This window comes from Sorex araneus, chromosome 3 (genome assembly GCF_027595985.1).
Source record: "Sorex araneus isolate mSorAra2 chromosome 3, mSorAra2.pri, whole genome shotgun sequence".
Taxonomy (NCBI): domain Eukaryota; kingdom Metazoa; phylum Chordata; class Mammalia; order Eulipotyphla; family Soricidae; genus Sorex; species Sorex araneus.
This window is the reverse complement of record NC_073304.1, coordinates 69214929-69231603: the sequence shown is the minus strand read 5'-3', so window position 1 is coordinate 69231603 and position 16675 is coordinate 69214929.

Genomic DNA, 16675 nt, shown 5'->3' with positions numbered 1-16675 from the left:
CAACAGTTTTGCAAGATAGATATATTCACATATCTCTTGTACCTAAATATATATTAATTTAAAATATCACTTGTATCACTTATCATCTCATTGTTCATCGATTTGATCGAGTGGGTGCTAGTAACATCTCCATTCATTCCTGTCGCATGCTAGTGTAAACCAATTGCCTCTGCTCACTACAGGAACACAAAGAGCCTCAGGGTCTTAACAGAAGTCTGACCATCTTGTAGGTGGGCGGCCACATGGTAGAATGCAGTCAGTAACAGCTCTAGTCCAGCAGTTGTCTCTAAATTGCATTACGTGTCCAGCCCATCTGATTTTCGGCACCTTGGCAAACGAGACAGTGTCCCTGATTCTTAATCATCGATGGAGGTCGGAACTCGAGATTCCTTCTCTCACTTGAGTGAAATGTGATAGTCCAAACATAGCTCTTTTGATTCTTCTTTTTGAGACCAAAGTAGCATTCTCATTATGTTTTTATAGGGCCCAGGTCTCTGAGGTGTATGTTAGTGCAGGTGGAATGGTGGAGTTGAAAAGATGTGCCCTGAGATTCTTCATCCTCTTAACCACTTCTTTGATGCTCTTGATGGCGTTCCATGCTGCTCTCTTCCTCCTGTGCAGTTTAGGTGCCAGGTCATTTGTCATGTTGAGTTCTCGACCTAGGTACACATAACAGGTGCATTAGGAGATATTCATTCCACGGAGGGCAAATGGAACATTAGGAACTAGTTCATTTCTCATGAACATTGTCTTTGTGACATTGAGCTACAGTCCGACCTTTCCACACTCACAGTCCAAGATGGCCAGCATTTGTGCTGCTTGGCTAATATTTTGTTGAGAACGATGTCATAAGTGAAGCAGAGGTGATGTAGTTTCCGACCATCTATCTTCACTCCCATTCCTTCCCATTCCAGTCATTGCATGTTGTTCTCAAGGGTGGCACTGAGGAGTTTCAGTGAAATAAAACTCCTGCCAAACCAGTGGCCCTGCCAAACCCCTGTCTTTATGCTGATGTTCACTTCTTTGTAGAATGGTGAGATCCTGGTGGTGAATTCTTAATACAGCTCACAGAGAATCCTGATGTATTGAGTTTGAATGCCCTGTTTGGCTAAGGCCTCAATGACTGCTTCAGTTTCACAGAATCAAAGGCCTTCTTTAAATCAATGAATGTTAGACAGAGCAGCATCTTGAACTCTTGTGAAACCTCAATGAGCTTGGTCACCATGTGGATATGGTCAATCGAGATGATCCTTTTCGAAACCCAACTTGCTTGCATGGTTGTCCTTCATCTAGTGTTCTGCCAATCCTATTCAGGAAGACTTGAGTGAATAACTTGTAGGAGACAGACAACAGGCAGATCAGGCAATAGTTGTCAATGTCGTGGATGTCCCCCTTCTTGTACAACAGAACGGTCCTGCTGGTTTTCATTTCGGACAGAACCTGGCATTCAGACAGGTAGTGTGTGAAGAGTGAGTCAAAGCATTGACGAGTACAGACTGCAGATTCTTCAGGTGTTTGGGTCTGACCTTGTCTGGACCAGGTACTATTCGCATCTTTACCTACAGAATGGCATGTTGGATTTCAGAAGGGAGGATGTTTGGAATGACATATCCATCCTGTGGAATATTTGTATGTGGTCGGTGGGCATGGCTATCAAAGAAATCCGAGTAGAAATTGTGGATAACCTTTTCCATTGCCCTTTTAGAAGATGTGATAGATCCATTAGGGCGTTGGAGGGCAGTCATCTTGGTCTTATTGTTGGCAAAGAATAGGCAGATGTTTCAAATACTTTTCCTGGCTTCTGCTGCATAGACCAACCTGCTCCTCTTCTCTCTTGGAGGTCTTGTAAGTGCCTGAGGCTTGCACCAGACCACATTGGCGAATGAGCTCAAGAGTTTCCAAGACAGGAGACTTTTTGTGGCACTCTCTCTCTCTCTCTGCATTCCTTGCACAATCATGGAGGTGCTGAAACAGTCATTCATATTCCTTGTCGATGTTGTCAACAACGACATCTTCCCATATTGCTGCAGTAGTGCCAAAAGGCTCCCAGTTCATAGTCGTTCTGGGAGTTCTCTTCTTAAACTTTTGCAGCCCTTTATCCCTGCTCTGTGAAATAGAATTTTACATGAATGAGACGTAGTCCGATCCCGTTTGGAATTTTGGGACAACAGCAACACCAGTCAGGCAAAACCATCGACTGAATATAATACGGTCAATTTAATTCATCCACTAGAAGACACCAATGTCCAGTGTTTAGATTCAGCCTTCTGGAACTGTGAGTTACCATGGATGGTCTTGGTCAACATGATGAACTCAGACAGTCTCTCATTCTGTTCTTTCCATTCTTGGCTGTGGGTTCTGATATGGAGTTCTTCAGGTCACCTTCTAGGTCCTATCTTGGCATTAAAATCACTGACAATGACCTTGTAGAAGGTGTTGTCTTCTTTATAGAACTTCTCCACCTCCATGTAGAACTTCTCAATTTCTTCTTCGTCATAGTTGGATGTTGGTGCATAGACGATGAAGATAGAAACTGGCGAAAATGAGCCACATCTATTCAAACGTAAGCATCTGATTTGGGTTGGTAGGCATTCTATTGAATCACTGCTCATGGCTAAGTTAGACACGGACACCACCAATTCCTCTACTGTCACATGTTGTGAGGAACAGTTCTTCTCTAGTGTCAAAAATGGCGTGATGTGTTTGATGCCTTCTCGTTTCAGTCAATCCAATGACGTTGTACTTGATCTTCAGCACTTGCCACCATCAGGTCCTCGATGGATACTTCAAATGCCAATGTACATGTGTTAAAAGTGCAAACAGTCATTTTAATCCTTCTTAGTTTTGGCAGCCTAGATCGGCCCTGAGATTTTATCAGCCTCTCCTTGTTTATCCACCTTAACGCTGCCATATTGGGGTCACTTCCAGGGTCAGGGGAATGAGGTCCATTGTTGTTACTGTTTTTGGCATATGGAATATGCCACAGGTAGCTTGCCAGGCTCTGCCGTGTGGGCAGGATACTCTCAGAATCTTGATGGGCTCTTCAAGAGGAATGGAGGCTTTTAGGGTGGCCTCCAGTCGCCATTATGGGTGTTCTGATGGTTCACACCATATTTGAACCCCATCAAATATCGTGCATTAATGATGGAAAATGGGTAGGAAGTGCTTATGATGTGTCTGGAAAAGCAGCCTGGAGCGTGGCGGCAGTTGAGTAGTGGAGGTCTGGCGCCAGCAAAGTGGGTCTTATGACTGTGACCCCTGGGTTGCCAGAGATTAGTGAAAGCAGGCAGGGGATCTCTGTTTCCATGTCCTGTTGAGCCTAGAGTTCAAGATCACAAAGTTCTGTATTACCTGGTTCTGTGGGACTTCACTCATGTGTGAGGCTCAGCCCAAGCATCCAGAAAAGCAGCCCAGAGCGTGATGGCAGTTATAAATTTAAAACATACTAATTTAAAGTAAGGTTCATTCTTTATATTGGAGATCTTGCATCTTAATCTGAGATGTGTACTTTTGGCATTTCTCCTCTAGAAAAGCCTGTATTCTAACATTAAAATGTATATATGTCTCTTTCTCTCCCCCATATTTTTCTAAACAAAACCATTTTATTTCACTAGTAAATAAATAGAGTTAATTATATTTAGTTATGAGTACTCATCTAGTTTAATATTTTATCAGCAAATAAATTGTAATACATTAAAGTATACTAACATTCTCAAACAATTTTGTGACAAAGACATGTTTTAGAATTATTGTAATTTAGAATAAGTGATAATTAGGGTAATTATTACTCAGAGCAATTATTATTTAATGTTCTTAATGCTATTGTACTTCTAATGTCACATTCAATTTCTTCCTATGAATATATTAGAGGATGTAATTATTGAGGACAAAGTGAAAGTTTTTAGACTTTATAACATTCATTCCATTGTTAAGTATAATATCCAAAGTAACATTGTATAGAAGAATTTTGGTTCTGGATTTAATCCTAACAATATTTGTAAATGCAGATTCATATAGCACAGATGTACATATATCACTACTTTAGCATACTCTATAACATATTTTACTATGATTTAAGATTTCTTGTTTATTAAAAAATTTCTATATGCAGTTTAGATTTTTTTATCTCTTAAGTGGTCATACAGCTGATGAAGTTTATAAATTTATAAAAAGACCATGATATCTTTCTAATATATTGTTTATTTAATATGTCTATTATTATTTTCATATATTATTATGATATCTTTTAATATGTTATTTTACCCCAGACAAATACAGAACTCAGAAAACTTGATTTCTTTTAGCATAATGAGTGGTCTATTATCTCTAATTTTTAAAATTTTCATTTCTGCCATAGATACTTCAGATAGGGTGCTTGTCTTTCATGTGGTTGATTCAGGTTCAAGCCCTGGCACCACATATAATCCCATGAGTACCACCAGTAGTTCTGAGTACAGAGCCAGGAGAAAACCCTGAGAATCATCACTGGTAATGGCCTCCAAACCTAGTAAATAATAAAATATATTATTATTACTGAAATAAATAAATTTTAAACTCCTAACTTTTTTTTTTGTTTTGCAGAGCTTTGTGAGATCTTTTGTAGTTTTAAAAGAGTTGACGTAAGGTCTAGTGAAATTGTGTATGGATTTGAGTCATCTGCTTCAGCTAAACTGGACTGCATAAAACAATGTATACAATATTAAGTGTGTTCTGTTTAAAAGTGTTTATTTAGTACACAACAGAAAAAAACTTTTAAAATGTTAAGCATTTCATTACACTATAAAGCAATCAATTATAAGAATATGAAAAATCAGTCATTTTATTATATTTATGTAGTGGAAAAGAAGACAAAACACAGAGGTCAATGAATATAGTAAGTGTGCATTTTAAAATTAGATAAATATTTCTTTGAATTTTGCAAAATACTAAAATATTTTTGGAAGAAAGAAAATAAATTTGGTATTTGAAGGGTAAAAATTGCTTCAGCTAACTTGAATGCAAAGGTTACTATGACCAAATTAAAAAAAGAAATTATGTTACTACTTATCAATTATAATTACATATAAATAGATAATTAATGTCTAGAATTTTAATAAAATTTTAGCATTGATTATTATTGTCATCAATAATAATGGTATTTTACATAATGTTTATGAAACACTTAAATATATACTAATATTATGTACTATATGTCAACTCATCTAATCTCAACCATCCGACTTTTATTTGGACTATTATTATTCTTTAATAATGAAAAATGGAGAAAAAAATTATATAACTTTTACTAGGTCACATAGTGGTAGGTGATAGAGTCAGAGATAAATGGATAGTCAGTTTCTAGTTTCTTTTTTTTTCTCTCCTTATTTTGGTCATATACAGCAGTCCTTGGGGGCTACTCCTAGTTCTTTGCTCTTCAGTCTCTCATTTTTGTACTGGAAAGATAATATTCATTGCTAGGGGTTGTACCTGGGCATTCCTCATGCAAAACACGGGTTCAGTCTCATGAGTGATCTCTTTGGCCCTAGTTTCTAGCTTCTGTAATTTCAATATTGCATAACAGTAGAATATGAATTTGAGATAAAATAATGTATTAAAATTTGATAAAATTGGTTGATGACATAGTTTATTTAATGCCTATAATAATTCTGTGTTGAAAGTGTTAGAAGTCTAGTCTTTTACTAAGATGTTGAGATCTATGGCATGAAGAGATCTTATTTTATTTTTTTTAATTTATTCTTTTTTTCTTTTTATTTTCTTTTTTTAAAAGTTATTTTTTAATTGAGTTACCATGAGAACAGTTACAGGGCTTTTAGGATCGAGTCTCAGTCATACTATGCTCAAACACCCATCCCTTCACCAGTGCACATGTTCCACCACCAATAAACCCAGCATACCCCCCTCCCACTCCCCCTCTGCCTGTGTGGCAGATAATTTTTACTTTACTCTTTCCTTACTTTGATTAAATTCAATTATCGACAGGAAACTCACTATCATTATTTGGAGTTTTCCCCTCAACAGTCAGACCTGTCGTAATGGCATCATTAGATTGTATGTTTTCTATTGTTGGTAACAAAGAGCATATGATGTTGCACGGTCGTGAAAGCGGCTGCCCAGATTTGGAGTTCTGGTATTAAGTCCAGAGGAATTTCTGCAAGCAGCCGCTGCATTCCAAGATTGGTTTCTGTGGCGCTTGGGATGATGGCTGTTCAAAAGCACAGGAGCTGTTCATGGGTGACCACTCAAGGTCTCATTTGGGCAGGAGGCAGGGCCGGTTCTGACTCCCCCATTGCAAGATTCCCCGTGCATCCCATCCCATCACTGCAAACTCCTACCTCTCTGTTCAGTTGGTTCTGAACGGTGGCGGTCGCCATGCTGTCCAGGGGGGAAAAGGCCAATGGACAGAAATCCTTCCCCTCCCGGGGCTGCACGGGGCCATAGCTTAGTTCAGAGTCCAAGAGTATATCTGCCAGCAGCTGCTGTGTTCTAAGATTGGTTTATATACCTCTGGGATAATGAACACTCAGGGATAGCAGAGCTATTCCTGAGCATATATTTTGTATATCAGGAAAGGTCATGCGGCCACAAAAGCGGCTATGCGGTTTGGAGATGGCCCAGTCCTGCATACTGGAGCCGTGTTAGTAGAAGCTCAGTGTCTCCGGGGACTCCATCTGGAGAAGGCGTGTTGGCTGTACCTTCTCTGTCTGCCACGGACCCCAGACCGGGCCAACAACAGTGGGGTGCCAGACAGAGAAGGTACAGCCAGCACGCCTTCTCCAAATGCAGTCCCCCGGCGACACTGAGCTTCTACTAACAAGACTCCAATACGCGGGACTGGGACATCTCCAAACTGCAGGGGGCACTGCAATGGGGCGGCACCAGCCCAGTTTCCAATTCGCCCCAGCTGCTGAAAGTCACACCCTCGACTCGCTTTCAGCGCCATCTTGCCACAACCAACAGTGAAGATTCGGGGCTGTCCCGGCATCACTGCAAGCCGGAGATTGCTCCAGACCCCAGACTGGGCCAAGAGATCTTATTAATACTAAGGCTGGCTAAAATCCTTGGCATATTAGATATAAACCTAATGTGGTAGCAAGAGACACTAAGTTTTTATAATCATAACATTCTCTGATTAGGGGATATTTGAATATTTGATATTTGAATATGTCTGAAAATCTTTGAGCTTAGCAAAGAAGAAATTTGGAAAGAACTTTATTCATAGCAAAATTATGATGATGATCTGAGACCTACTTCACTTATTGAGCCTATCAGAGATGTGATCTAGCCACAAGTCAAAAGAGACCAGGTGAAAATATGATGTGAAAACTGGCATGCTGTGTCAAGAAACACACAAAATCTGGGAAGAAGAGTTCACTTAGGCTTATTAACAAATCATTAGACTAACTAAATGTGCAATGACAAGAAGGTCCAATGATAAAAAGGTGTGCATTCTCTGATTCCTACCAGATACCCACAAATTATTTAAACATATACATAAGAATAGATGATCACATTTAGATAATGGGTATAGAGGAAGTAGGTTACCTGCTGCAGAATTGTGTGAGGGAAATAGTAAAGGAAAGAAAAGGGAAGCTATATTTGGAAACCTTTGATATCTCATTTCAGAAATAAAACTCTTAACATATTGGAGTAAATGTAACAAGCATTATTTCTTTTAAAAAATTAAAAAGCCCGGGGCTGGAGCAATAGCACAGCGGGTAGGGTGTTTGCCTTGCACACGGCCGACCTGGGTTTGATTCCCAGCATCCCATATGGTCTCCTGAGCACTGCCAAGAGTAATTCCTGAGTGCAGAGCCAGGAGTAACCCCTGTGCATTGCCAGGTGTGACCCCAAAAGCAAAGAAAAATTAAAAAGCCCATTGCCCTGGAAAGAAAAGCGTGACATAAGCCTGTTCTAACTCAGAACTTGCCAGCTCTGAGTGGCAGGAACACTAATGATAATGTCTTAAATTGGGTCCTGCATTTTATAGAACCTTGCCAAAAATAAGAGAAAACAAATTTAATACCCACAACTTCACTTTATGACAAGGCTTCTGAAAACATCCTACATTGAACTATGATAGAGACTTATTGCTACTTTTGTGGTGGTTGTGTGATAATATATTCTTTGAAGTAGCATGGGATTATACCTCTAAAACTTATACAGTAATGCAAAATAACATTTTAATACAAAATAGGCACACTTTTTAAATTATATTAGAAGAAGGCAAATAACTTTAAAACGCAGAAAGCAAAAATCACATGTCTTTTGACCTCAATTATTCCCTTGGTCAAAATAGAAAAAAAAATTTGAAAATGAGGGTAATGACCTATCCAGTATGGTATAAACCTTGTTGAAAAAAAATCTGTCCCAGGGAGTAAAAGCAATATTATCTTTTATTAAAGATTCTGGGAAAGACTATTTTATTGGAATATCTATGCCAGTAACTTTTCAGTCTATTAAAAACAAAGGTCTTTGTATTATTTAACATAAACAAAGATTTAATCTCTTCAATGACTTTCACCTGCTGGGTATTTTCAATGTAAGTATTCAATGCACTTTTTAAGTTTAAAAGCAGGGGGCAGGGAACTAGTACAGGGCTTAAGGTGCGTTCATTACATGTGACAGACCTTGGTTCAATTCTTCCATCAAATGGTTCACTCAAGAATTCGCAGGGTAGCTCTTGAGGTTTCTGAGCATGTCTGAGTGTTCCACTGGAGAACACAACTATCACCTAGGTGTTCTGGGTAATCAATGATACCCGGAGGGCATGAGAAACACCACATTCTAGGGTCACAGCATAGAACCTCCGGAATGGGGCCACCTGAGCACCTCTTTAAAGACTCCCCAAACTACAAAACCCAAAAATGTTTGAAAGCAGAAATTAGCACTGAATGTATTTATGCTCACAGTACTTGTCGGGGGATGAGGGGTAGTGTTGTGAGAAAAAAAAAAAAAGAAGAAACTAATCATAGGCCTAGAGAAATAGTCAAGCATGTAGGGAGCTTGCCTTGCATGAGGCCAACCCAGATTCAATCCTTGGAGTGCCATATAGTCCCCAAGCCCCACCAGCATTGGTCACTGAGCACAAAACCAGGAGTAAGACCTGAGCACTCCTAGGTGTGGCACTAACACATAAACACACATGCACACACACAATCAGATAAGTCTTTGTATCTAGAAAGTTATATGTATTTTCTTAGATAAGTATTTTCATTCTTTATATTCAGTGTTTTTAATTATTACCCTTTTAAAAATCTTGGCACCATGATTTGTTATAATATTAATATTAATATTTCATAAATATAATGCTGCTACACACCACTACAATGTCAATATCCCCCCCTCTGACATCTCTGGGTTTCATATTTACCAGCTCTATTAGCATAATCATTTCTATAAGCCAACTCTCAGGGTCTGCTATTGTTCATTGTTATTACCCTGACTATGTTTCTTTATACCCCCATATAAGTGAGGCCACTTTGAATTTGTCTTCCTTATTATTTAACTGTTGTATGTATAGACCAGAGCATTTTATCCACAAATCTATTCTTGGGTGTTTTTGTTGTTTCCAGATTGTCACTATTGTGAATAGTACTGCAGTGAACAAAGAAGTACAAATATCTCTTCAAAGTAGTGTTTTGTGCTTGCTCTTGAAGCAGTTGCTAAGAAGTGGAATTCCTAGTTCATTTGAAAGCTCTGCTTAGTTTTTGAGAAGTCTCTATACTGTTAATCACAGAGGCTGAACCAGATGACATTCCCACTAACATATTCTGAGGGCTCCTACATTTACTTCATCCTCTCAGTTCTGATTATTTTGCGTCTTTTTGAAACTTGCCATTCTCACTGGTATGAGATATGCCACTCTTTTTTGTTATTATTTTCATTTTTAGTTTTTTAGTGGGCTGAAGCGATAGCACAGTGGGTAGAGCATTTGCCTTGCACTCGGCTGACCTGGGTTTGATTCCTCCACCCCTCTCGGAGAGCCCGGCAAGCTACTGAGAGTATCTTGCCCGCACGGCAGAGCCTGGCAAGCTACGCACTGCATATTCGACATGCCAAAAACAGCAACAAGTCTCACAATGGAGATGTTACTGGTGTCCACTCGAGCAAATTGATGAGCAATGGGATGACTGTGACAGTGACAGTTGAAATTTTTTTAATTGGGTCACCATGCGATACATAAAACTGTCATTTTGATTTGTACTTCCTGGTGATAAGTGATGGATAGCATTTTTTTTTTCAATAAACCTACTCACCAGCTTTATGTCTCTTTGTGGAAGTGTCTATCTAGTTTTTCTCCCAATTTTTGGATGGGGACATTTGTTTGATTTTGTTAAATGCTGTGAGTGCTTTATAAATTTTGGATCTGAGCCCTTTCAGCTGTATAGAAAGCAAAAATTTTCTCCCAATCAGTAGGATGTCTTTCTGTTCTATTCATCAATTGGCAGTCTTCTTAAAGAAAAACTAAGGGGTGTACTAATTCAAAAATGGGAAGCTCAGTGTGGCAAACATTAATTGTCTAAATCAATCCCAAATCTATCAGAAACTAAACACTTCAAAATGAAAATGGATAATATAACTGATTGCATATAAATCAGATATACAAAGCACTTCAAATTTAGAACAACATTTTATTAACATAATTATAGCAACAAAAATCTTACAGTAACATTTAAAAAAGGCCATCAAATGCACTACAAAACCAATAATATGATCCCAGTACAATTCCAACCTCTTCCCTTCATTAGCTAATTAATAACCAATTGATATGTTTATCATGGAAGCATTTACCAAATAAATTTCAGTAGCATTCTCTGTGGACAATAGGCTTTAATGGTGTAGAACAGTGGTGGTGTGAGTTCTACTATACAATTTATTCATATTCATGTAAAACTATGTCATAATTCAAAGAGTTTTAATTTTCTTTTATTTTCTGATCAGTGGTATACCTGTTCCACCTTAGAATATTTATTAAATCCAGAGAGCAGAGTTTCAATATAATTTCTTTAGATCATATTTTAATTTCATATCACAATACAAAATGCATTTCTAATGACTTATCAATTAATCATCACTTGCTAAATTAGCAATTCTTAAGAAATGTTGGTTAAAAATCAAAATCTAAGTACAATTGTCTACTAAAACTAATTGCTATACCCTTTGTCAGAAAAGCAAAAATTAATATTGCTCAATCTACTTTTCTAAGAATCCCTTATTTCTTAAGTGCTACATCATTGAATATACATGTTTAAATGAACATCCTCAAGGATTTAATTTGTTCAAGAATAATTAGCAGTTTGAATTTGATAATAAAAATTTTATTTTATTTTTTTGGGTTTTGGGTCACACCCGGTGATGCACGAGGGTTACTCCTGGCTCATGCACTCAGGAATTACTCCTGGCGGTGCTTGGGAGACCATATAGGATGCTGGGAATCGAATCCTGGTCAGCCGCGTGCAAGGCAAACATCCTACCCACTGTGCTATTGCTCCAGCCCCCTTCTTTTAATTTTATTTTATTGTTTGATAATAAAAAATTTAAATACAGTACTTAAATGACAATTTAAACTAAGTGTAAAGGACAATAGCTAATTTTTAGATATGTAATTTTATATTTTAATAGGCAAATAATAGTTGTTCTGTTTTATGCCATAAAGGCAAATATTGTTACAATCTGTTTTCTAGTCTGTAATCTATCAGTGTGTTTATTAGATGGTGTAGGATGATTTTTTTCAATTTCTATAAAGTCAAATGTAACCAGATAATATCTCTCTTGTGATGACCAGGTCATGATGTGTTTCCTAGAAATGGAGTCCAGCTTCTGAACTTATGAATTCTTGCTATTTTTACTCTTTAAGCTGGAATTGGCCTTCAAGTACATATTTTGCAGTATCTATAGGCTACATAGTGTTGAGCAAGCCTACCCTAACTAGTATGTCTGGTTTGCCCTTGAAGAGACCATTAAGTATACCACTGTGTATCAATGTTTCTCAGCCATTTTGTGATCTTGGCCCCCTGCTGCCTCATTTTTTTCCTATGGCCCCACAACCTATAATGTTGCTCCCTTATCTCATGCTTTGCTTTACCCATTTATGCTTTCAACGGTGGAACTTGGTTCATAAGGGGTCACATGGCCCCTACTTGAGAAACACTACCATATAATAGCAAACAAATCTATGGCTTCCAAATGTTAGCTTTCTATTCATCATGTATAGTGAGAAAACAATATACCAACTAAAGAAAAACTAAATGTTAATTAGTTATAAAAATTAATGATGAACTTAATACTCACACAAAATGCTAAATAAAAACTTACTCAAGGCTACTAGACTTTCACTTACCTTCTGAAATTCAAGGATTTGAAAACTATTATCTAAAGAAGAATCTTTGATAATTACTATTATAAGAATATTAAACAATATAATACATATACATATACTTTTTGTTTGTTATTTGGGGACTGCACCAGCAGTGTTAGGTTCACCCCTGGCTCTCCACTCAGGGATCACTCCTGAGAGGCTCAGGGAACCCTATGGGTACTAAGGATCAAATCCAGTCAGACACATAGAAGGTAAGAATCCCACATGCTGTACTATATCTGTGGCCCAAGTAAACAATATTTTTAAAGGTACCAACATGAGCATGAACTTGAAACATTTAGTAAAAGTATAAACAAAATTTACTTGAATGAGTTAAGATTTTTTACCAAGTAGCAAGAGATTATTCTTTTTTTTTGTTTGTTTTTGGGTCACACCCAGCGATGCACAAGGGTTACTCCTGGCTCTTCACTCAGGAATTACCCCTGGCGGTGCTCAGGGGACCATATGGGATGCTGGGATTAGAACCCGGGTCGGCCGCTTGCAAGGCAAACGCCCTACCCGCTGTGCTATCGCTCCAGCCCCAGCAAGAGATTATTCTTAATGAAGAAGATTGCCATAACTGTCATAGCTGTGGTGATTTCATTGTTTTTTTATTTTATTATTTTATTTGAGGGAATATCTCTTAAAATTTTGTGACAATTATCAAATGGAGAAGTGTAGAAAAAAATGAATAGATCCTGCAGCTTGCTCCTACTGCAAAATCATATATTACAGAAGTCTATTGAAATATTATATTTTGCAGAAAATGGCTATCTATGCTGTAAAGAGGTATAAAAATTTTGTATCCATGGAACTTAAATTAAGTGTACCAAATTCATATATGGTAGCTAAGCATATATTTCTAAGTTAAATTCATATGATCAATATCATCTGAATATTTTATCTTGTAAGAGACAAGTAATACTAAATTAATATTTTATAGATTTTTATCCTTAAAGCAAAATCTTTATAGACTTTTATCTATGAAATAAAATCAAGTTGAATAAAATTATAAATTTTATACCATAAGTTCATGATCAAACTTTACTGAAAGAGCTGATATGTATGGAAAATTAGAATATTTACTCTATCAACTGTGGATGCCAAATATGATATTCTTTAGCTCATTTTGAGAAGATATCCCTTAGAATTTTTCTCTAAATTGTACTTCTTTTGCATGTGAATATTGAAGAATCATTTAATTGATTTCTTAATTTGTTCCTATGTTACTTTTTCCTTGTAATATCAGAAGGTACCCTAGGCAGTGGGAAATTTTAGTTTTTAAATTATATTTTAAAACTTCATACATTTACTTGTTCTTGTTTTTAGAATTTGAGGAGACTACACTATTTTTAATTCTATTTATTTGCTTAATGAATAGAATACTATTTCCTTTCCAGAGACTATTTTCCATTTATTTAACATTGAAAGTAATGTAACAGAAACTAATGTTTAAATAGATAGAAAGACTATCTTATGGGATATTTGCAATATAAAATATTTAAAACATCATTTTATTCTAGCATTCAACAGCCTGTTGCAACTGACAAGAAATTATTGAATGTTTATTGACTTATTTTTGATTTTTTTTAATTTAGAAACCATGATTTATAAAGTTGTTCATAATACAGTTAATTCAGGCATTAAATGTCTTAGGATCAGTCCCACCATCAGCATGACCTTTCCACCACCAGAGTCCCCAATTTCTCAACCCACCAATTCTACCCTCTTAGCAGGTACAAATTTATTTCATAGTGCTTGTTACACCAAACTAACAAATGGAGTTGTTAAAAAAAAAGAGCAATAGAAGTCAACTTGTGATACTTATTTTTTCTCAAAATTGTGTTTCTAAAGTCATTGGGAATTCATCGAACTGTTTAGTGCTTACTGAGCCTTTTGCTACTTGAGTTTGGTAGGCTTTTATGCAACGTTCAAATTTGATGTACTCCTACTGGCTGGCAGTACTGTGAAGCTTAGATGTCTCTAGAAGCTCAGTTAGGTCAATTTGATGGTTTGTTGTCTCTCCGAGATTGATTATGGATCTCTACCATCTGTATGCTGGAAGATGTCAGGTATATATCCCGGGGGGAGAGATGAAGGAGGGCCTCTGGTCTTCCAGCAGTTCAGGGAATCAACCTACTGCAATTTAAGAAGGTCACGTAGTTTTCAGCTTATCTGTGACAATTCAGAGACTGGAGTCTCTTTAGGAGAATACTTTATATACAATGAAGCACAAACTATGAGGTTAAAAATATATTAAAAGCAATGTTTGGCAAAAGAATTAAAGTGAAAAAAATTAATTCTATAGTAGTATTACCAAGAATGTCTTATGTTGAAAATAGCATATAGATATGTAAATGTGAACATTGTAAAATACTGATCTTAAATATTTTGCATATTAATGTAAAAGCATAAACTCATAGTGACTCACAATAGATTCATCATCATCATTATCATCCCGTTGAACGTTGAATTTTTCCAGCGGTCTCAGTAACGTCTCCATTCATCCTAGCCCTGAGATTTTAGAAGCCTCTCCTTACTCATCCTTCCCAACGATGCTGCATTGGAGGCTCTTTCAGAGTCGGGGGAATGAGACCCATCATTGTTACTGGTTTTGGCATATAAATACGTCATGGGGAGTTTGAGAGGTTCTCCTGTGTGGGCAGGAAACTCTCAGTAGCCTGCTGGTTCTCCCAGAGGGAGAAGTAGGCTATAAGATGTCTTCTGGGAGCTTGCTTTTAAGTCTCTGGATTTTGGCTGTTGATGGGATTACACGGTGCCGGGAGCAGTTCCTGGGTGTAACCACCTAGCTACTGGAAAATGGGAAATCTGGATGGAAGAGGCCCAGTCCTGATCCAAGCAGGGTTGGAGGTCTCAGCCCCGGGTCCCACACACCTGGGTTCCTCTGCCATACCTTCATGTGTGAGGCTCGTTCTGAACGTGTGGAGAGGGGCTTTGAGCATGGCACAATATGTGACAAAATATAGATAAATATTTAAATTTTTATTAAAGTGATATTGGTTACAATGCAGGTCTTAAATGTGTACTTTATTATAAATCAATACTTGTACGCACTAGATTATGTTAACCGTTAAAATATATCCTTTATTATATAATTTAATCATTGTACCAGCTTTCCTTCCCCTTTCCTTCTAGTAGCCACTAATGGTCTTTTTTTTTTCTTTTTGGGTCACACCCAGCAATTCACAAGGCTTACTCCTGACTCTGCACTCAGGAATTACCCCTGCTGGTGCTCAGGGGACCATATGGGATGCTGGGAATCGAACCTGGGTCAGCTTCGTGCAAAGCAAATGCCCTACCTGCTGTGCTATTGCTCCAGTCCCTAATTTGTCTTATTGCCCTAAAGTTTTTGAATTTCTTTGCTTGAATAAATGTAATATCCTCTAGACACATCTATGTTAATGAAAATGATATTACTTAACGTAAGTATTAATTGGGTAGTATTTTTTTTCTTTTTTTCATAGTCCAGGGTTCTCCTTATTTTCCTAGGAAAATGTTTCAGGATCCTTTCACTAGTTCTTACAAAGCTTGTTTCTGTGGGTGGAGCAGGCTGGCACTTCAATTGAACCTAACTAACTCCCTTTCTCTTTGGCTTCCTTCTTTTTATGGTAATTTTCCTTCACCCATTTTTGGAAGTTGTCTCAGTTCTTAGAGTGCTTAATATGCTCAATACTGACATTAATTCTCTTGGCAAAAATCTTGCCCTTGACTTGTTTGCTAATGACAATGCCAACAGCACTTGCCAACAAACATTGTAGACACTTCCCTGTTTTGCCACGGTAACATTTGTGGGCATTCCGTTTTGGTCAATTCCCTTCCCGTTATGTCTATGATATCACCTTTCTTGTATATCTGCATACATGTGGCCAAAGGAATAAGTCCATGTTTTCTAAAAGATCTAGAGAATATTTAGCGATGCCCATCCTCTTTCCCTTTGTGTTGGTCACTTTTGCTATTTACTGGAAGATGTAATATTTACTGGAAGATGTAATTGGTAGAAATACTACCCAACCTTCTTTTCAGCCTGAAAAGAAGGTTGGGTAGTATTTCATTGTATGTTAACATACACACATTTTTATTCTACAATCTAGTGGTTCTTTTTAAACATCGAATTATTCTAAATAATGATGCAGTAAACATGGGAGTATATGTCCTTTCATATTACTGTTTTCATGTTTTGCACTGGTTCAGATGGCATAACTGTATCATAAGAATTTATAATTTCAATATTTTTAATAATAGCTCCACTGCTTTCCAGAATAACTACAGCAATTTTCTTTCCCACCAACAAGATAC